Source organism: Rhinolophus sinicus, linkage group LG10 (assembly GCF_036562045.2).
Source record: "Rhinolophus sinicus isolate RSC01 linkage group LG10, ASM3656204v1, whole genome shotgun sequence".
NCBI lineage: Eukaryota > Metazoa > Chordata > Mammalia > Chiroptera > Rhinolophidae > Rhinolophus > Rhinolophus sinicus.
The window spans coordinates 92,597,662-92,619,666 of NC_133759.1; positions in this window are offsets into that span (position 1 = coordinate 92,597,662).

The window sequence follows — 22,005 nt, forward strand, 5'->3', positions numbered from 1 at the left end:
GAATGATGGTTATGGAACTTGGATGTACGAATATCCATTTGAGTCCCTGCTTTCACTTATATACCCAGAAGTGGAATTGCTGGATTATATGGCACTTTTCTGTTTAATTTTTGAGGAACCACAAAATACCAAACTGTTTTGCACAGTGGCTGCACCATTTTAGATTTCTACCCAGGCTGCTTAAGGGTCCCAGTTTTTCTACATCCTCACCAACACTTGTTATTTATTTATTTCATAATTACCATCTAATGGGTGTGAAGTGGTATCTCACTGTGGCAAAACATTCAGGTTTTTAGATGAGAGATAGTCACGTGGCACTGTTAAGTAAATGCTTGGCTATGAGTTTATCGGCAGGATTTCCAAAGAGAGGCCTTCTGGCTCACAGGTCAGTTTAAATTCCGCTGACCAAGAACCCCGCTGCGGGTTCTTGTAAATGCCCCATCATTGTGGACCTTCCATGTTTGTTCTCAAAGTGCCTTGTTCCTTCCTGCCAATGTACCTGCTATTTGAGGATGTGAGCATTTCGGTATTTCAGTTCACTTCTAGTGAACAAATGTCATTTGGTACCTGGTTCTCTCCTTTCTAATCCATATTGCAGCTCCGGTGGAAATTAACCAAGAATAACTAAATATGAGCTGCAAATAGAAGTGTAGAACGGTTCCAAAAGAAGGAATTTATTGTCATGGTCTTGGAAGATATAGCTAGCTGAAATGAAATAGGTTTGATGATCTTTCAGAGTGAAGGGAAAGCGTTTTTGTTTGTTTTTCCTTTTTTTGGAACAAAGAAAATGCAACTTTAAAGTGTTTTTCAATTTCTCTCAGCTCCCTTTCATTCTTTGATTTCTTTACTCTTAATGGGATAATATAAACCAGTTTTCTGTCGTCTGTTATTCATCAAAGCTGTCGATTTACCCTGAGCAGAATGAAGGCAAGGATGTTATTAAAATAAAACAACTTCCAATTGAGCTGCTAATAAATGCATCCACATTTCTCCTATTGATTATCTCCTGCTGACAAAGGCAAACACAAGCTTGCATTAGGCTGCCGGTGGAAATGAAAGATTTAATTAGATGAAAAGCAAAGGAGCTAGAAGATCAACTGCATTTGGCCATCCACTGATTGTTATTCATAATTGGTTGTTTGAAATGTCCCTGCTTCTTGGGTCTTTTTCACTTAAAAAATTCCCTACCATGCATTAAGCTGAACACAGTTGTTTGTAAATTGCCCTCTGTACATTTTAGAAGCTCAAGGTTGTGGGCTAGAATGAGCCCTGTCAGGCCATAAATAAGGTGTAATAGAACACCTTGAAATTGAGAATTAGTAAGCTAGAGCAGGAGACAGCAATGTCTTTTCTATTTCAGGCCATCTCCAAATGCTGAAGGTGGAATAAGAGGTGCTGGTGGGAGGATGTAAGAAGAGGTCCATAAACTCAGAGAGTGCAATTCTTTAGAACTCACTAGCTCTGCAAGTGTGTGCATGTAAAGTTTAATGGCTGGTAAATGCACTGATATTTAGTGATGGAAGTGTATTAAAAAGTTGGTATGCACCTTGCCAGGAATCTTTCAGGCACCTGTTAGGTGGCCTGCTTTTGAAGACACGGTGGAGCAAAGAAAAATGGACAGAAATCATTGGCTATGACGGTCACATGGCAGTTAGCCTATCCGGGTATTTCTTCTTGGAACCCTGAGCAAGGTATTAACATTGGAAGACATTGGTTTCCTCATTTGCACAATGAGTTATTAATTGTACCTATCTCATCGATGGGTTATGAGGATTAAGTGAGATAATGTAGACGAAGAAGCTTTTAGCACAGTGGGTGGACACATGGTACATACTCACTAAGTGAATGTGAGCTATTAGCAATAATAATTCACCTTCCACATCTACAAGACGCTGAATGGAAGACATAATTTCTTCTATTATGTTTTCCTTAGTGTCTATCCCAGTGCCTAATACCCTGCCCAGTAAAAATTTTAGTCTGAATTAAAAGAGATTTCAATCAATCTTAGGTTCTCACAGATTCAGATGCGAGTTGACAGTCATTCAACAAATGTGTGTTTAACATCTTAAATTATTTTTAAAATAATATTTTGTTTTTCTGATTATAAAAAGGTAACGTCTGCTCCTTGGCAGAGGCAGTGAGAATGGTGGTTAAGCCGGCAGGGCTGGAGCCAGATTGCCGAGGAGCACGTTCCTGCTCCCCCACCCATGGAATGATTGGACTGTAAGGATAAGATGAATTAAGACACATAAAACACTTGCAGGAGGGCCTAGCACATAATTTGTGCTCAATAAATGCTACCTGCTATTTAATAAACTACAGTGAAAAAAAACAACTAAAAGATCACTCATTGTGATCACCCTGAGATAGCCACTCATACTTATTGAGAGTGCTGTGTGACTACCAAGTGCTGGGCATGTAGGACATCTATTAATAGCTCATTTATTGAACCCTCGTTGCCACCAGGAACTACACTAGGTGCTTTGAACATATTATTTCCTTTAATTCACACAATAGTCTTATGAGGTGGGTGATATTGTTATCCCCTTTTTCTGAGATGAGGAAACAAGATTGTTGATATTAGGTAACTTCCCAAGATCATACAAGTGGTAAATGATGGGGCTAATGAGATGAAACTTCTGCATCCTGTCAACTGATGGTCGTTGGCACCAATTCAATGCCAATAGGAATCCACAATTTGGAGTGTGGTGAAGAAAGAAACTTTATTCGGTGCAAACAGCTCAATTGTGATGCAGCCTGGCTGTGAGAACAGCATGGCTGTGGAACAGCTCAATAGTGTTACAGCTCAATTACGAAGCAGCATGGCTGTGGAACAGCACAGCTGTGAAGTGACCATGGGGTGAGGTGGCCCTGGGTTGAGTCCCCTTTCTGGCTAGACAGCTCTGGTCTGCCTGTTCTGCTTTGCTCTGATCCAGCGAGATGTCTTTGGCATTTTGTCTTTGGTTCTTTAGCTCCAGCTTGGGAAACACAGTCTTCAGTGGAAAAGGAAAGCATCCTTCTCCAGAGATACAAGGGAGCTGACTTATATAGAGAGTAGCCCCTGCTGTGGTCCCTGATTGACCCATCCTAATGCAAATAAGGTTTCCAAATCCTTAGTCTGTTTGGTCCAAAAAGCATTGACTGTCCTGATTGGTCAGAATGAACCCACTCTGATTGGTTGATGAAGACACTGATGGGGACATAGCTGCACAGCATTGATTGGATGGGGAAAGCCTCAGACCTAGTGGTTGAAATACAATTCCAGGAACTCTGTAAGAGCTGGTTCTGATGGCAGGAACACAGAGTAGGCAGGCAGTTCAATGCAGGAGGCTGGCAGTTCAGTGCAACGTTTTCCCTGAAGTGCGGTTTGTAGGAGAGGTCCCTGTGTAGTAACGGCTGCTAGGATCTATTTTTTAAGTTTAGCCCAGTGAGGAGTCCTTCTTGGTCCGTATTTTCTTTCTCAGGGTCCACAATCCCTAGCACAATGCTACCTATTAAACAGGGACCCCAGATGGGTTTTTCCACAAAGGCTGTATGGAGTTCTGACCTGTTTGGGTCTCATTCTTTGTGTCGTATTGCACTGAGTTGATGTTGTACTAGAATCTCAGGCTAGAGTTTTTTTCTTTAATATCTGGCTCCCTGTGGTGACCACTTCTGTATAAAAATGCTGTGGTGTGTTCTTGTTTCTCAAATGTAATTTAGAGTCAAGTGGAACAGATAAACACTGTCAATAATATCTTTAGTAGAGACTGATAGGATTTATCTGTCTAGAAATGAAGAGATAAAGGACACATAAATGTTTAATTTTTCTTTGCATGTTTATCTAACCACTGAACACTCTTGGTCCCCAAGCAAATTAATTGTCACAAAAGGAGAGTAAATGACACATGGTCTATATTGAGCTGTTGTCTGTTGGGTCCACATGGTATCAGGGAAGAGGCAGGCCCCTTCAGCAGAGTCGCATGAGCAGCTGTGCTGGATTAAACATATTAGATGGCTGCTTGGAAAACTCCGAGCACTGATCTTCTAACTTGAGGTTGGTTCTTGGCATGTTTGTGGAGTGGAGTTTCCTCTCTCCTTTGTGGAGGAGGTCCAGAGCTGGACTCAGGAGTCTCAATGTTGAGGCTAGCTTCTGCAATCCCTAGCTATGACTTTTATAAGTCATAGCCCCTCTGAGCTTTATTTGGTTCATGTGCAAAATAGAGTTGTGGCTAATATTTATTTGTGTGTGTGTGTGTGTGTGTATATATATATATATATATATATATATATATATATATGTATGTATATATATAAATATGTATTTGTGTGTGTGTGTATATATATATACATACATATGTGTGTATACATATATATGTATACACACATATGTATGTAGGTATATATACATGCATATATATAAAACTTTAATTTTTAATTGTGGTAAAATATACATAACATAAAATTTACCATCTTAACCATTTTTTAAAAAAGATTTTATTGGGGAATGTGGGGGAACAGTATGTTTCTCCAGGGCCTGTCAGCTCCAAGCTGTTGTCCTTCAATCTAGTTGTGGAGGGCGCAGCTCAGCTCCAAGTCTAGTCACTGTTTTCAATCTTAGTTGCAGGGGGTGCAGCCCACCATCCCATATGGGAATTGAACGGGCAATCTTGTTGTTGAGACCTCGCACTCTAACCAACTGAGCCATCCGTCTGCCCCTCCGGAAGCTCAGTGGCAGTTCGTTGTCTCCAATCTAGTTGTGGAGGGTGCAGCTCACTGGCCCATGTGGGAATTGAACTGGCAACCGTGTTGTTCAGAGCTTGCGCTCTAACCAACTCAGCCATCGGGCCGCCCCATCTTAACCATTTTTAAGTGCACAGTTCAGGAGGCTAATAAATTATGTTTTGATATAATTATAATGCTACAGATATTACCATCACTTGTCCAGTAAAATTGTTGTGAAAATCAAATGAGAAAAGAGGATGAGAGAAAAAGATGCTTCCTACACTAAAACATGCTATGCAATTATCAGTTCCTATTATTAGCGTGGCCCCATCATCTCCCTGGACTTAGTTTTCCCATCAGGGGCTTGAATTTCAGATCCCTTTAGTCCTAACATTCTGTGGAAACATACTTCTACCTAGCAGAGGTTTCCATGTCATTAGGAAGGCTGGCCTTCTGCTAAAAAGCTGAGTTTTCTCTAGCAAAACAACATCATCATGCACATGTATGTTCTGTCACTTTTCTTGACACTTTATGGAAGGAAGGCATTGGTAAATCTGTCTGACTTGTTGGTGACACCAATATATCTGTATATCCATATCTACATCCATGTCCATATCTATCTTCTATTTGTTTATTTATTCAAAAATATTTATCCAGCTCCTCCTCATTGCTGGACACTGTTTGAGATGCTGGGGATACAGAAGTGAATAAGACAGACAAATTTCCTTGCCCTCCTGGAGCTGGCCTTTCAGTGGAGAAGGCAGAAAATAAACCAGTACGTGTGTAATAACAAGTAGAAAGTAATAGGTGCTGTAAAAAAAACCAATGCCAGGCGAGGAGATGATGCCAGGCTGAGCATGCTCCAGGCAGTAGGAGAGGCAGGTTTGGAGGAAGAACTTCCCACAGAGACCACAGAGGCTCCTCCTTGCCCTGTGGCTGAGCCAATGAGCCCCAGTGCAGGACTTTGGGTTCCTTCTCTTTTCACTGAGTTTCCATACAGGTGAGTGTTTCAAGAGCTCAGAGCTATGTGTTATAGAACTCAGAAGCATCTCTAGGCAGCTAGGAATCAATGTTGACAGAACCAAAAATCTTATTGGTCCTTTTGCTTAATTTTATGCTGTGAATATGCCTCACTTTGAGCATATTAAAAAATCCAATAATTTTTTTTTTTTTTCTGAATGGGGCATACTTATGCTAAAACAATTATTGGACTTTTAATTTGGGATATACTTGTACTAAAAAATGTTTGGTTGTTTATCTGATCTGACATCCACATTTAACTGGGCAGCCTTTATTTCATCTGGCAACCCTAACTGGCTAGAACCTAGTCACGTGGGCACATCTAGCTGCAAGAGAGTCTGGAAAACCTAGCCATTAGGTGGGTAATAATGTGTCCAAGTGCAACCTGGGGTTTTAATTATGAAAAGGAAGGAGGGGAGAATGGATATGGAGAACAACTAACAGTCTTTGCCAAAACTTACATGGTCTCATTCACTCACTCATTCATTTTACTAATATTTATTAGTCACCTACTGTATGCGTATGACAAGTATTGGATAAACAAGTTAGACAAAACTTGCACCTACAGAGCTTATATTTTGCGGGAAGAGATAGTAACAATTTATACACGTGTCGAATTTCAAGTAGTAATAAATGTTCTAAAGAAAAATGAAGCAATAAGCTCTAGAGTTTGATAGGGATGCTGCTTTTTAAATGGGGAGACTAGGGGATGCTTCTCTGGAGAAAGGACATTTGAGTAGAGACCTGAATGAAGGGAGGGAGGAAGGAAGGGAATCTCTGGGGAAGACCATGCCAGCCAGAGCACCAGCTAGTGCAAAGACACCAATGACATGGTTGGCATGGAGGAATCAAGGGGAAGCGGGCAGAGGAGGGCCTTGAAGACCACAACAAAGAGTTTTCTTTTTTCTTTTTTCTTTTTTTTAAGAGTTTTCTTAAACTTTACGAATGATGAGAGGCCACTGAAGGGTTTTGAGCAAGACAGGTATGTGACTTAATTTGCATTTTAAATAGCTCACATTGCCTGCTGGGTAGTTGATGTGACTAGAGGGAGCAAGAATGGAAGAAGGGAGATGAATTAGTGGCTATTGCAGGGGATTGGGCTTGGATAGGGCCGTAGGGTGGAGGAACTGAGAAGTGGTGGGATTCCGGATGTATATGAAGTTGGTACTAATGTGATCCTCATCTTACAGATGAAGGAGGCTCATGGAGCTAGGACTGGAATTTCGGTCTGTCTGCCTTGAGTACTCTGTTAGAGGGGAAGTGGGGAGTGCAGCTTGGGAGACGAAGGTCTTGCATCTTTGAGAGACTCAGCCCTTGATTCTGACATTGCAGCAGGAGCAAGAGGGAGGAAAATTGAGGATGAAAAAGGCCACTTTCCCCCTTTCCTCCTGCATTCTTCCCAGCATTGATTCTGCCTGAGACTCTGGATCTAAGGCAATCTAGTTTGTTATTGGCTGTATTAGAATAAAATCTTGTCTCCTCCAAGAAAAAACAAAACAAAAATTGTACATGTTCTTGGAAGTTGGCAGCTGTGACACCAATAGCAATGTCAACTCTAGAAAGAGGGCGGTGACTGTTTTATTCTTTATGATCCTCGAGTCCCTGGATTGTAGAAGAAAGCGGCTTTGAAATTAGCCACACCTGGTCCTAAGTCTCATTTACCAGCAGGGCCTTGGTTTTTGCATCTGCAAAGTGGGACCATTAACATAGCTACTCCACATAACTGCTGAGAGCATTACAAGAGAAAATGTGCCTGAAACTAGTAGCGTCCAACAAATGTGATTCATTTTATGATTTGGGGATCATTTTGGCTCCAGCTTGCTCTTAGTACTGTTTTTTATCTTTCCATCAGTTCCTTTACTGACACTAATTTTTTCATCATTTCCCCACCCCTTTCTCTTGCTTCTATCCCGCCATGATGTCTGGAGTCCCACATAATGTGACCTTAGAGGAAAAATGCCAGGAGGAGGGAATCAGGAAATGGGAGGCCCCTCCATTAACCTGTTCTCAAGAATTGGAATATTAAATATTCATTTAAGTCAAATGAAAGACATTGCAAACTTGCTGTCTCGCTTAGTTCCAGTAGCACACTGCTGATAAGAAACAAATTAGAAATGCAAGTGTTTTTCCCAAGCGCTGTAAAGATGTGTGTTGATGGTGGAGCTGATCTTTCCCCGTGTGTCAGTTAGGTTCTCCCCAAAGCATACATGCAGATAAAAATGATCACTGCTCCTGATGAGGCTGTCAGAGCCCAGTATCAGAATTTGGGAAAGGTATGTGAAGTCCTCTTTATTGGAATCGTGCATAAACACACTCTGTAAGATGTCTGACTGCTCCCCGGTGGGAGCGTGGCCTCGCCAATGCCTTGGTTTTGGAATTTTAGCCTCCAGAACTGTGATATGATAAGGTTATGTTGTTTTAAGCCAGCCAGTTTGTGGTAATTTGTCATGGCAGCTAACTAGGAAACTAACACAGAGGGTATCAGTAGAGGGGGGTGTTCTGATCTCTCCGTTAAGCATCTAAAGTTAGGGTTGTGAGCTGTGGAACCTCCATTTCCTGATTTATGAATGGAACCACTGAGTAATAACCTCCCAAAGAGATCCTGAGTATTTGCCTACTGGCTTAGTGATACTGGAGGGTGTGTGTGTGGTGATGGAGGTGGTGGTGGTGGACACGAGTACCACGACTGAGGAGAGCCAGGATTCCTCATGATCATGAATGGATATTCAAGGTGACAGAATGCCAAGAGTACACGCAGAAAAAACAGGAGGGGACACAGTCGGACAGAGGGCAAAGACTTGTGTCTTATTTGTCTCAGTTTTCCTGTTAAGTCTCCCTCCTTTCCCCTTCCCTGTCATGTGAATATAGGTAGTTTTCTTGTTGGGCTGAGAACCAGGAGAATATTGGTAGGGATGCGCCATGTGTCCGTATAGCTTCCCAAAGGCAGCCAGATGGTCTCTGTCTTCATGTTTCTGGAGGACGGTCCTGAGAGATGTACAAGTCCTTTTTCAGTAGCGAAGCCATCTATCCCCTGGTGGTCCTGCCTCCCCATCGGTCATGCCTTCTCTGCCTCTCCCACTCTGCACCCCGGCAGTATCATTCTGAGCAGCTCTGAAATTCTCCTCTGCCATCTCCAACCAGAAGGGAAAACACTTCCAGACAGGACTGAGAAAGCAGTCTCACTGCTCACTGCCATAGTGCAATTGCTAGAATTCACTTCAGTTTTCAGAGCTCCTACGCCAGGGGTGAAAGCTAATAGGCGTGGGAGTGGAGGCGACATACAGTTCCATGATGTGATTGATCAAGAATCCCTGGGCCCAGGCTAAAAGTCACTACTCGGACTGCTGGACCCTCATCAAAATCAGGGCCATTTTGGTCTTGACCCTCTTGAGCCACGAGAAAAGGGATCGAAACATTGGATTTCCGAGGTCATCTGCTCAGGAGGAGGCACGATTTACTCTGTGCCTTTGAGAACGCCTTTATCTCCAAAATGAATGAGCTGTGAGAGTTGCTTTCACCTATGAGAAATCTAGAGGTGATCCATTTATATGCAATATTCAGACTAGGTAAATCTGTAGAGACAGAAAGCAGATTAGTGATTGCCAGAGGCTGGGGAGAGGGGGAAATGGGGAATGACAGCTTAATGGAATTTCCCTTTGGGGTGATAAAAATGTTCTGGAACTAGATAAAGGTGGTGGCTGCACAACACTGTGACTGTGCCAAATGCCACTGGACTGTAAGGTTTAAAATGGCGAATTTTATGTTATGTGAATTTTACCTCAGAAAACAGAAGCCAAAAATACCCCCTGCCCTATCCCAGGTCCCAGGGAGTGAGGACCCCCACACTCCCCCCTGCCTCATCCCAGGTCCCTTTAAACCACATCGTGTGGGAGTGTGGGGGTCCTCACTCCCTCTGGACTAGCCCTCCTTACCCCTCAGAAGAGGATAGGCTTTCAGGACCTTAATCTAAGCGTGACTCCTGACCTGGCCACTACTGCCAATGTGAATGCACATGTTATAGAACCTCTCCGAGCCTCAGTTTCCTCACTTGTAAAATGGACATGACATTGTCTACCTCATCGGGTTTTTGTTAGCATGGAGTAAGTGTTAAAGCGGTTAGCACATTATTCCCACTCAATAAATGGTAGTGGCTGTTATGCATATAATTCTGTTATCTGTGGCGTCTGCCTGAGCACAGTACTGGTAGCCAGGATCCAGAGGTATCAAGAAGTTTTGCCTTCAGTAAGTCCCCTAAACAATCCCCAACCCCAACAGCCTACTTGTGGGATAGGCAGAGAAGAGCGTCACCAGCAGTAGAGAATATTATTGACTTGGTGGTGGTTTGGAAGGAGTCAGATAAGTAGCATCCGTCTTCCTGCCTGAGCCCTGAACCAGAGGAAAAATAAGTCAAAACCTAAGGAGTCAGGTGAACAAAATATCACCTTTATACAGATCAAACTGATTCTGAAGATTAATGGGACTTCTTATCGCTGAAGCCCACAATGAGACTTTTCACCCTTTCACAGACAAAGCTGGGTCACCACAGAGCCGCCCAGCTGCCCCTGCCAAATTTACAGCATGAAGGAACACAGAGGGGCACACTGGCCTTCAGCGAAGGGGCTTCTTCCTGAGCCCATCAATCAAGGCGGGCACTCCACCTCCGGTGGAGAGAGGCCAGGAGCCCGCTAGGGGGCGCTCCTTCCAAGTGGAAAAAGCCATGAGAGGGTCGGAGGTGGTTTAACGTTGGCTCCTGTAGGCCCCTAAGGGTCATCTCCAGGCGAGGAGGGGCTTCCCTGAGGTCCAGGGGTGCTCCCACCCCCTGCCCCACGCAGTCTGACATGGTGACGGGCCTTCCAGGGCTGGTATTGCCTCCCTTTACGTTCAGCAAAGAGTCCTTTGTTACAAAAGGACATAGGATAGCAGCAAAACAACTAAGCAAACAAACAAAAACAAAACCTGGAAACAGCCTCATTTTATCCAACATTTGGGGGCTGGTAAATTATAGAATATCCATTCAGTGGAATGTTAAGCCATTGTAAAAGGCTGTTTACAAAGGATTTGTAATGATGTGGGAATTATAAGATGTCAGATGGAAAAAAGCATCATACGAAATTGCACATATAGTGCGAACTCAGCTGTATTAAAGCCTCCCTAAGATTATTCATAGAAAAATGAAAAATTTAAGAGGAACTTTCCAAAATAGTAACAGTGGTTGTCTTTCTGTTTAGGTTTTACTTATAGTTTACAAATTTTCTGTAATGAGCAGGTATGTCGTTTGTAGTGGAAACTCAACTTTATTAAAAAATAGAACTATTTTACAATGGCGAGGGTTACACATTATCAGTCAAACCAACAATTTTGAACTTCATAGATTCATTTGATTACAGAATGCTAATGCTGCAAGGGACCTCAGAGATTTTCCTAGTTTTAAGATTTTCAATCTTTTTTTGGGTCACAGATCTCTTTGAAGAGAACACAGAAACTATGGCTTCTCTCCTGAGGACATTTTACAGATAAACATGCTATCATTTAAGTTGCTCTTTGTTTCAAGTTACAGAAATCCCTATTTAGAGCAGCTTAAGTAGTGGAGGAAATTTACTGATTCATGCAACTAAAATCTTCAGGGGTGTCAGTCAGGTGAAGCTTGCTCCAGCACTGTAGCAATTTCACCAAGACACTCATTTCTTTTGTCTCTCTGCTCTGCCCCCTGCAATGTCAACTTGGTCCCAAGGCTGTCCCTCTGTGGCTTCCAAGACGTCTGGTGAAAGCTCTTGGTACTTACTTCATTTTTACTTGTTCATGTCCAGCATTAAAGAGTGTCTCTGTTTCAGCATTCCCAGCAAAGGTCGTGAGATTTGATCTGATTGTAAGATTTAGGTACGTGCTGATCTCTGAACCAAGACCTCGGCCAGGAAATAGCACCGATTGCCTGAGCTAGATCACTTGCTCTGCCTTAGAGCTGTATGCAGTTTGTGTTCCTGGGGCCACGTTATTCCCCAAATAAAAACTGCGGTCATGAGAGTCCTTTACACACACAATTTACTGCATGTAATTTAGGCTCATAGTTAAATTCCCCAAAGCTTGCCTGTGGACCCAAGATTAAGAACTCCTGGTCTAATCCAATCCTCTTGTTTTAGAGATAGGGATTCAGAGACGCTGAAAGAGGTCACAAATGCTCAAAGCCATATAGTTACCTCCCTGCTTATTGCCCCACCAGACTCCCTCCACCTTCACATGCAATAGTAAGTCAGAGATGAGTAAGTAATAAGTAGGACCCTTCACAAATCCCTAAGCTCCTTTAGGACCCAGGACAGATGTGTTTTGATGGACAGACAGGACCTAGGTGGAGGGGAAAAGAGGGTCCAGACCAGGTGGCTGCATTTAGCAACTACTGGCTACAAGCCTCCCCTCTAAGGCAGCATGGAAGGGAAACAAGGGGCGAGGAGCAATGACTATGTTCTTCATGCCTGAATCTTGGAGATAATCATTGTAATTTCCATTCTGAAAACCTTGCTCGCTCAGAGGAAACCACTGTAGTCTAATAAGCATTTGTTTATGAAAGTTGTAGTAATTGGATCAGAATGTGAATGATTAAACTGTGTGTGGGGTGGCATTTCTTGCCAGATGTTTAATGATTACATTCAAGTGTGTGGGGTTGGCTGGGAAGATACTACTCCTGACAAGAAAGTTGTTTAACTCTGGGTCAGGCCTCGGGTGTCTTTCCTGGACTTCTAAATTAGCTGGGCTACAGAGACCCTTACAGATCACATGGTTCAGTTGCCTCATTTTAGAGATAGGGAAACTGAGGCTCAGCGTGTGAAGGCACTTGTTGAAGGCTGTACAGGGATCACGCTGACAACGAATTGCTCCTTTACCTGGTTTTTCATCACATTCATTGTGGTAGAATCCACGACTTGGTTTTCTCCTTTCCCAACCACCATTTCCTCTTCCTTCTACCTGGAAAGACTGGAAAGCTAACCCATGTTTCTTGCCGCTAGGATTCCAGATGCAAGGGAAATTCCACTAGTTAGTTGCCCTTGCATGAGATCTCCCTGTGGCTGTGCTGTTGAGAGGCAAGGTGGCGGAGATGTGTTAAGAGGCAGCTGTAGAAACTAGACTCGGCATTCCAATGACTAGCCACCAGCCTCCAGGGTTTTAAGGGACAGTGGTGGCAGCAACTTCCTGACCTTGGGATTGTGTCTGTGGTAGCATGTCCTTCAGCTCCCCAGTCCCTTGGAGATCCCCTGGCTTCTGCCCCTTCTAGCCTTGAATGCTATGTTTTTGGAGTACTTAATGGTTGGTATCCAACCGCTTTCTGCTTGACATACCTAGAGTGTCTTCTGCTTCCTGCACTGAACTCTCATACATCCCTCTGTGTTAGCACGGATCACACTTATGATAAGTCATAATCTTTCTCCCCTGGACCATGATCTTATGTTTGCTATTGCCTATAGAGTATAGCCCCATTCATGTCAGCCTAAAATCTTAAGCTCAAGAAATCCAAAACTAACCTCATTATTCGCTCTCTAAAACTTACTCTTCCTATACATTTCTCTTTGTCCATTCCTGTGCCTACTTCCTCCCAATAACCCAGGTTTGGAGCTGGTTCTGGCTTTCCTCTTACTGCTGTCATGTACTTGTCAGATCGTGTTGATTCTGTTTTCTTAGTTAGGACTATTGGTTTCAAGTGATCCAGTTATATTGGGTTAATACACAGAGAATGTAATAATCTGCATAACTGGGCATCCCGGCATCAGGCATGGATAGATCCAGGGGTTCAGGGAATGCCATCAGTATTCCTTCCGTCTCTTCTTCTGCTTCTTGCCAGTCCCTTTCTAATGGTGGGCTGGTGGGCCCTGGCAGCTCTACGTTTACATAATCTTTACTTCCAGCTTTGTGTGGATAAGGTTTATCTTTCCCATTATTTCCAGAAAAAGTTCTAGAAAGAATCTTTCTGGGTAAAATTAAATCAGCCACTTGTTATGGGTTGAATTGTTGAAGTCCAACCTCTAGAACCTCAGAATGTGACCTAATTTAGAAATAGTGCTGTGTATGTAATTAGTTGTTTTGATGAGGTCATACTGGAATATGGTGGGCCATGAATTCAGTGTGACCTGTGTCCTTATAAGAAGAGGAGGAGATGAGACACAGAGAGCAGAACACCATGTGAAAACACAGAAGTGCAGAGAGAAGATGGCCACGAGGCAGAGATGGGAGTTATGCTGCCATAAGTCGAGGAATGCCCGGGCCGAAGAGGCAAGCAAGTACATATCCTCCCCGGAGGCTTCTGAAGGAGTGGGGCTCGTGGACACCTTGATTTCAGACTTCAAGTCTCCAGAACTGTGAGAAAATAAATTTCTGTTGTTTGAAGCCACCCAGTTTGTGATCCGTTTTTACAGCAGTCCTAGGAAACTAATATACCACACTTGTCAGGAGAAAGGAATAAGGTGACTGGCCAGGCCTGGGGCATGCATCCATTAGATGCGTCATTTTCACTCTAACAGTCCCAGCTATGAGGGAGGCAATGCTGGTTTCCAAAAGAAACTTGGGGAGCATTTCCCAGAAAAGGAGAATGGAAACTGCAGAGCTGAGGGCTGCCGGTGTCCACTCTAACCTTTAATGCCCCACTTCAGGCCTCTGGCACTTCTTGCCTGAACTACTGGTGTACCTTAACTGCCCTTCAAGTTTTCTTCTTTTCTTTGCATCCATTTTATATTGGATGCCATCAGATTACTGCTATGCATTTTGGTTTTGATCTTGCCACACTCCAGTGCAAAAATCCTTCAACTCCCCCTTCTACCTGCCCCCCAGCCAAGCCAGCAGAGTAAGGTCCTGTTCTTTAAAATGGCCTTGAAAGGCAGATCAGTCTGGCTTCCACCTGCCCTCCATCTCCATACAGCGAAATTCGACTTGCCATTTGAAACCAAAATCAAATTCAGTCTCCTTCAAGAATTTCCTAGATGTCTTCTTAGTGGGAAGTTTTCAATGGCCTCTGAACTTTTGTCTCCATTTCCATCAAGGCGTTTGTATAAGTTTGCTAGGGCTGCCATAACAACACACCACAGACCAGGTGGCTCAAACACAGAAATGTATTTTCTCACATTTCTGGGGGCTGGAAGTCCACGATGAGGCTGTCAGCCCATCTGGTTTCTCCTGAGACCTCTCCTTGGCTTGCAGACAGCCTCCTTCTTGCTGTGTCCTCACATGGCCTTTTCTCTGTACTCACACCCTGGTGTCTCTTCTTCTCATAAAGACACCAGTCCTATTGGGTCAGGGCCATACCCTAAGGGCCTTGTTTTAACCCCTTCTTTGAAGGCCCTATCTCCAAGTACTGTCACGTGGATGAGGGTCCACTCATATGACCTCACTGAATCTTAATTATAAGGTCCTGTCTCCAAATAACGTTACATTCCAAGGCGGTGGGGGTTGAGGCTCCCAACATGTAAATTTGGTGGGGGAGGCATTGTTCAGTCCGTAATAGCACTTAAAACTTTCTATTTTATTTTATTTTATTTATATTTCTGTGCTTATTTTAACTCCTTTAGGAGACCGTAAGCTTCTTGAAGGCAGGAAGTATATCTTGTTTATATCCCTTTTTCTACCATAGTGTTTAATATACTACTTAAACTTAGTAAATGCTCAGAATTTTTTGTTGAATGAATGAATGAATGAAGGAATGGTACATACAGTAGTTCTTGATTAATGATATTTGCTCATTTTTCAAACTTTCAGTATAAAACCAGCTATATAATGCAAGGTACCATTGGACTTGATGTCAAACACCCACGTTCTTCTCCTAACTGTCACTTGCTAGCTGTGTGATCTTGAGAAAGTCACTTAATCATTCTGGGTCTCAGTGTCCTCATTTGTAAAATGGGAATGATAATGTTCTCCTGTTTGTTATACAAGGTTGTTTACCAGCATTAATGGAATAGTTTAGTCATTCAGAAATATTTTGGGGCACCAGCTGTATATCAGGCACTGTTCTAGGCACAGGTGATACAGTGGTGAACAAGCTAGGGGAGTTTCCTGTTTTCATGGCTCTTGTGGGGGAATAGGCACAGAACGAGATCACCAATATGGAAAATAACTTCGGAAAGTGCTACGTAGTCTATACGTTGTCTATGAGGACAGTAGAGCAAGAGATGTCATAGTTAGGGAACACCTTCTCTGAGGAGGTGACATTTGAGCCGAGATGTGAATAATGAGAAAGAAGTGGCTATTCCTGGGGAGAGAACATTCCAGAACGAGGGCGGAGTAAAGACATGATGGGGAGATCATGAGAGTGAATGCTTATGGAGCTAGCGGAGTGATGACATTTACAACATGAGGCTCGGTCAATGTGCAAAGTTTCCTGGCATCACAGAAAGATCCCTGGGGTCAGGGTTTAGTCCTTGACTCAACCACAGTGTAGAGTTGGGATATCGCTTCCCACGTGTGCAGCCTTGGGCGTAGCACTGCCTCCAGTGCCAGCCACGGGAGACTGAATGAGACTGTGCTGGTGACGGCACTTAGAGATTGGAATGTGCTGTACGGTTTCCAGGTGGTGTCATCATTTGAAGACTTGTTTCTCTGAGTTAAGGGATGTGGACTTTGCATTCGGCAACGAGCTTGCTGATCAAATTTTCTGAGAAGAGCTGCAGTCACTCCTGTTTAGGGCTCAAAAATGCCTGTGTCAGGCTTTTCAAAGCAAATTGGTAAGAATTAAGTAGGAACTGCAGCAGTGATCTGCAAGCTGTCTTTTGTGGAAGTTGAATTATAACTTTCTTCCCTACTGAGCCTCTGTAAATAAGATCTGGTATGGCCAATCACCTTCTTGGGGCTTTTGGGTGCCCGTGAAACTACCTTGGGGTCAGGTCACTAGGCGCGCGAGTGTCTTTGTGTGTGTGTGTGCGTAATGTTTTGCATTGCAATAGAATATTCCAGAAAAGAGCCTTGTACTCAGATATCTTAAGCGTTCCACTGCTGCCAGAACTGACATGATTAAGCGCTGTACCCATATTTCTTGAGTAGTGAAGTTACACCCAAGATACCTATAAATGACATAGTAACCACATTCTTTTAAGAAGAGCTGATTACTTCAAAGTTCTTGGTAGTAAAGTGTATTTCCTTTGAGCGTCTTCCCAGGTTTCTCCCCCACACCTCATGGACCATCTCCCTCTGCTTCCCTTCCCCTATTCTCATCCGCTTTGCACTTAAACCTTCATAACAAGCATCCTTAAGGGCGTAGTGATTCCCCATTTTTGCTCACTCTGAAGGTTGCTGGATGCTGAGGCCTTTAAGATAATGGATAAGCCTGCTGGAAAGGTCACTGATGCTGAGCGTGTCTGGAACTGTCAGGTAAAGGGAGCATCGCTTCCTATTTTTATCTGCGGTGAAGGCAGTAGGAAGTGGCTGGGGAATTTTACCAAGTCTGAATTTAGAAAACAAGCAGGATTGTGCTGAAAATATTCCTGGCTGATGCTTTGGCTGTTGGAGGTTTGAAGAATTCATTCTTTCTCTGTATCTCTACCTCCTCCCTCTCCGTGTTTGTTGCTCGGACTCTTGGTCTCTGTTTCCATCTTTTTCTCTCTTTCTTTCTCTTGCTCTTCCCAATGCCCCCTCCCTCTCATCCTTTAACGATTCGCCTCATTGGAATACATTTCTGTTTAACTAGTAGGGCTTCCAAAATTGAAGCTCTGGGACATTTCAAATGGAACAGCTAATGGTGACTTTTTTTTTCAAGGCAGCTTATCAATTAAGAATGGCCAGGCAATCAGAGATCAAAAGAGGCCTGTTTCCCCAAATGAATTAGTGGATTTTAGGATGAAATGAAATGAAATGAAATGAAGCTAATAGGCATGTTTTAAAGCGAAGGCTGAAGGATTTGGAACTGGAGGTATGAAGCTCAAAACTGTGGAGTCTTCTTTTTATTCCAGAGTTTTTGAAAGCTTGTGTGCAAAGCCAAAGGGTTGGCAGTGTGTGCTGGAATGATGGGGGAACCCAGGAGCTTAGGTGTTGGGAAGATTAGCAGGGGCCTTGCAGTCTATAGGGCTGATACAAACCTGACATCAGGGCCGGGGCTGCATTCTTTCTCTGCCTCAGCTCCTGTTAGCAATCTCCTCGCTACCCAAGTGGCCCTGGACTTACGATTTCCAGGGGCGAGTGATGCCAGAAGGTTGTCCGCATCCCCCCTAGCAAGAAGCATTATTTTCACAGTGTTATTTTTGCTGCTTTCCTAGGTTTACTCATCCAGGCAGACTGTGGCAGCTGTTGTGATTATTCTCTGTCGCTCTGTGTATCTGTTTCTCTCTCTCTCTCTCTCTCTCTCTCTCTCTCTCTCTCTCTCTCTCTCTCTCTCTTCCTGCACAGTAGCTTCATTTCCCAGCATGATAACTAGAAGACCACATATTCTGAGCTATAGAGACAGAAAACCTACGGAAGCACATTGGGCTAATGAATCAGGGAAAGTCACTGGTGACTACTTTCTGTAACTTTTATGAATTCACTAGAAGTGCATTGTTTAGAAGTTACTAAATAATACATGTTCAACATAGAAAGTTAGAAAGTACAGATAAAAAAGAAAATGAAATTTACTCAGTGTATAAGGAAGTTATTTTTTTAATTAAATGCTAGTTTTTTAATCGAGAAAGTAATCTATAACAGTAAAAAATATTCAAACACTTTAGAAGGGCATAAAATAGAGTAAGATCCCTTCTCACTTGATCCCCAGAAAGATGGAAATTTCCAGAAGTTTACCATAACTGTACAAATGTATATCTCTATGTGAACTTAAAAAAATGGGGTCATAATGTACATATTGTTCAGCACCTCATTTTTTTACCTAATACATTTTGGCCATCTTTCCATGATAGTACATGCAGATGCACTGTTTAATATGGCAGCTATTCCTTAGTCACCATCTGCAGTTCTGAATACCATGTTAATTTTGTGCATACCTCTGGAATAACATATTGGGCAAAGAGAAGCAAAATGGGACACTCAGCACTCCTGGGAAATGATGCTTCGTTATTCAAGAATCTATCACATTTATTCTATTTTTGTGAAAGGATTAGACAAATTAATGAACTTGTCCTTTTCTCTAACCTAAGCACTCCCACCTCATACTCTGTATTACTGTCTGTCTTTGATGTCAGCAGAGGTACAACCCCCAGACCTTTGTGACATTCAGACTCACTCTTCTTTTCGAGGATGCAGGACAAGAGGTGAGCAGAACTGCTTCCCTGGGGCCTGAGTGGTGTTGGTCTTGAGATCAGGTGTTTAGGGAATAGGCCACACGTGCTAGTGTCGAACACTGACAGATAAAGGTGCCTAGTATTTACTAAATATATTTTATTTAATAAATATACTTTTAATAAGTATGTATTTTTGTGTGACATGTGAGGCCTTCTAAAATGTGGGGCCAGAGCAGGGACTGCCGCCTGCCCAGATCCGTGTGTGGTGCTGTACACTGGTATAACCATACTGGTTGTTAAAATATGGAATTACATCCATACGGTTGGTAATAGATGCTGCTCTGAGACCCAGACAATGCCGCCCCAGGGCTCCCGCTCCCCTGGCCCTCCTGAGGGACAAGCTCCCTGACCTCCCCTTGATCCATAACGACAAGGTTAATGGCAAGCACAGCAAAGCCTCCGGAATCTTCCTCTAAAGCTGTTTCCCGCACCTCTTCTGATTGGATGGCGAATGTGCCAATCAGGTTCTTAGCTATTTTGACTATTACTCCCGCTTCTGAGTAAATAACCAATGAAAACTATGCCCTTGTGTCTGCAGAGACAATTTTGTGAGAGGGAGATGGGTGATGAAAGGAGCAAGGTGATTACTGTGAGAAGACAAAGCCCAGGTGATGGGCTAGGATGCCATAGGTCACATCCATTTGATCAGAAGGCACTTTGAGGGCACCTTGACCACTTCGGTTTTCGTAGAACAAGCATCTTTGGCAGGAACCCAGCAGGCAGCGATGCAAACTGGAGTCACCAGGGGTGATGAGTGTTGCTATAACAGCTTCTACTACCTCCCCAACCACATTAGCTTGCGGGTGATGCTAGGATCTTGAAAACATCCTGCTGGGACCAAGAGTAGAACGTTTGGAAAAACACAGGGATGATGTCAATTCTTTATTTGTCTGCAACACCTATGAATAAGTCCCATTTTATTTTTAAGAAACCTGACATTTAGTGTGTTAAATTTAATTGGGTGGATTGGGTGGAAGTGGGGAAAGTTGTTTTCCCTATCCTTAATTCTGTTAGGTAACCAGCGATTGATTGGAATAAAACCATAATCTGGCCAACTAGAGATGCCATCTGTTAACATATTTTCTCCATCCAGTCTTTTTCCTATGCATGTAAATATAAATAGTTACCCATGTTTTTACAAAATTGGGATTGTTATGTTTTAGATAGCTTTATATTCTTTTATTTAAACTTAACATTATACTGAAAGCAATGGTCAACTCATTAAATATTCTTCTAAGACAGGATATTTAATGTCTATATAATATTTTAAAACAGGACTACGTCAAAATGGAACACTTTTCCTGTTTTGGGCATTTAGGTGATTTCGAATTTCTGCTAATATAAATGACTGTATGATGAACAGTCATATCTTCTCACACATCCTTTCCTTAGAATAAGGAGTCTCAGCTTCAGAGGTATTCCTTTTTGTAGGAATTCCTGCTAATTCATGATTAGCAGCCCTAATCTTTGGCACCTTGGACTAATGGATTTTCTAGACGGTGGGACAGATAATGGCCATTGCTCATAGCTCCTCAGTTTGTATGTATAGTACAAACTTAGATGTATAGCATCTAATAGGAGGTGGGATCTTTCTCTCTTCCCTGCTGCTCCTCTTCTTCCTGCTCTCTCTCTCCCTCCCTCCTCTTCTTTCCCCTTCCTCCCCCCCCCCCTTTCCTCTTTCTCTCTCTCTCTGGAAATGACAGGCTGGCATAACCTGAGTCAGGTGCTCACGTCTAGATCTGTAAACTCTAGGCTGGGTAGTGTGGGTTACTTTGAAGGAATATAGCAGCTTCTACTACAGCCCTGTGCATAATGGGATGAAGAAGAAATTCATAGAAAATAGGCCCTGGGGAAACAAGACAGCGGAGTTCACAACAATTGAATTTGTTAAAATGTGGTTATGCCACAAGATGGCCACGGGGTTTTGAAAATTAATTTGGGGAACGTAATCAATAATGTAAAGATTTTGTAGGGTATCCGAAGGACACATGTCCCATTTGGGAGACCACCTCAGGGATGATGTAGATGCCTGATCTCTGCACTGTACACCTGAAGCTGAACAATACTGAATGCCAACTATAATTTTATATAAATATATATATATATATATATATATATATATATATATATATATATATATGTATATGTATATATTTGTATGTATATGGTTACAGGAAGCAGAGTACAGCATTAGGAATAGAGACAGTGGAAATGTAATGGCTCTGTGTGATGTCAGAGGGATAGTGGATGGGGGGAGGGGGGTTCACACAGTGTGAGGGATATAAATGATAAACGTCTAAGATTGCTTAAGTATTGCTTTGTCTTGTACACCTGAAACTAATAAAATTATATTTAAAAAAAAAGTGGTTATGATTCAGCCTCTGCATACCTGTTGTTTGAACTTGAGGCAGTCAGTCCCCTCATCTGAGACTCAGTGTGCTAATCTTTGAAATGAGGAAGTTGGCCTGATGGATTTCAGGATTCCTTCTAGGTTCCTTCAGCTGCTTAGTGATAAAGCTGAGGCTCCAAAGCAGGGCTTATGATGCATCTCTGGATAGCAGCCATCTCCAGTGCATGTTGTTCTTTACAATGAGTTCCCCGACTTCCACCTCTACTCCGCAGGGCCACAATACAGACATTGACCTTTGCAGTTAACGTCCAAGAAAGCTGTGTGTGAATGTTCCATGATTTATGCTGTAGGTAAAATGTGAATCAGTGGAACTTGGGAGACTCATTTCCCCCCATTGACTTTGTGATTGCATTGTGATTCCAGAACTGGGTTTTCTTCTGAGAGTTCAGAGATTTGAGGAATTGAAAAGTCCTTAGAAGCCCAAAACGGGATAGAAAACATTTTTATCACTCTAGAATGGTATCCCTGTGTCCTTTTTCAGTTAATCTCCCCCCTGCCCTTTCCTTCAGCAACTATTTTATGATTTCTTTCACCATAGATTATTTTTCCATGTTTTAGAATTTCATATGAATGGAATCATACAGTCTTTACATTCCTGTGTAGTGTTATTTGCTCTGCACAATGTTTTTGAGACTC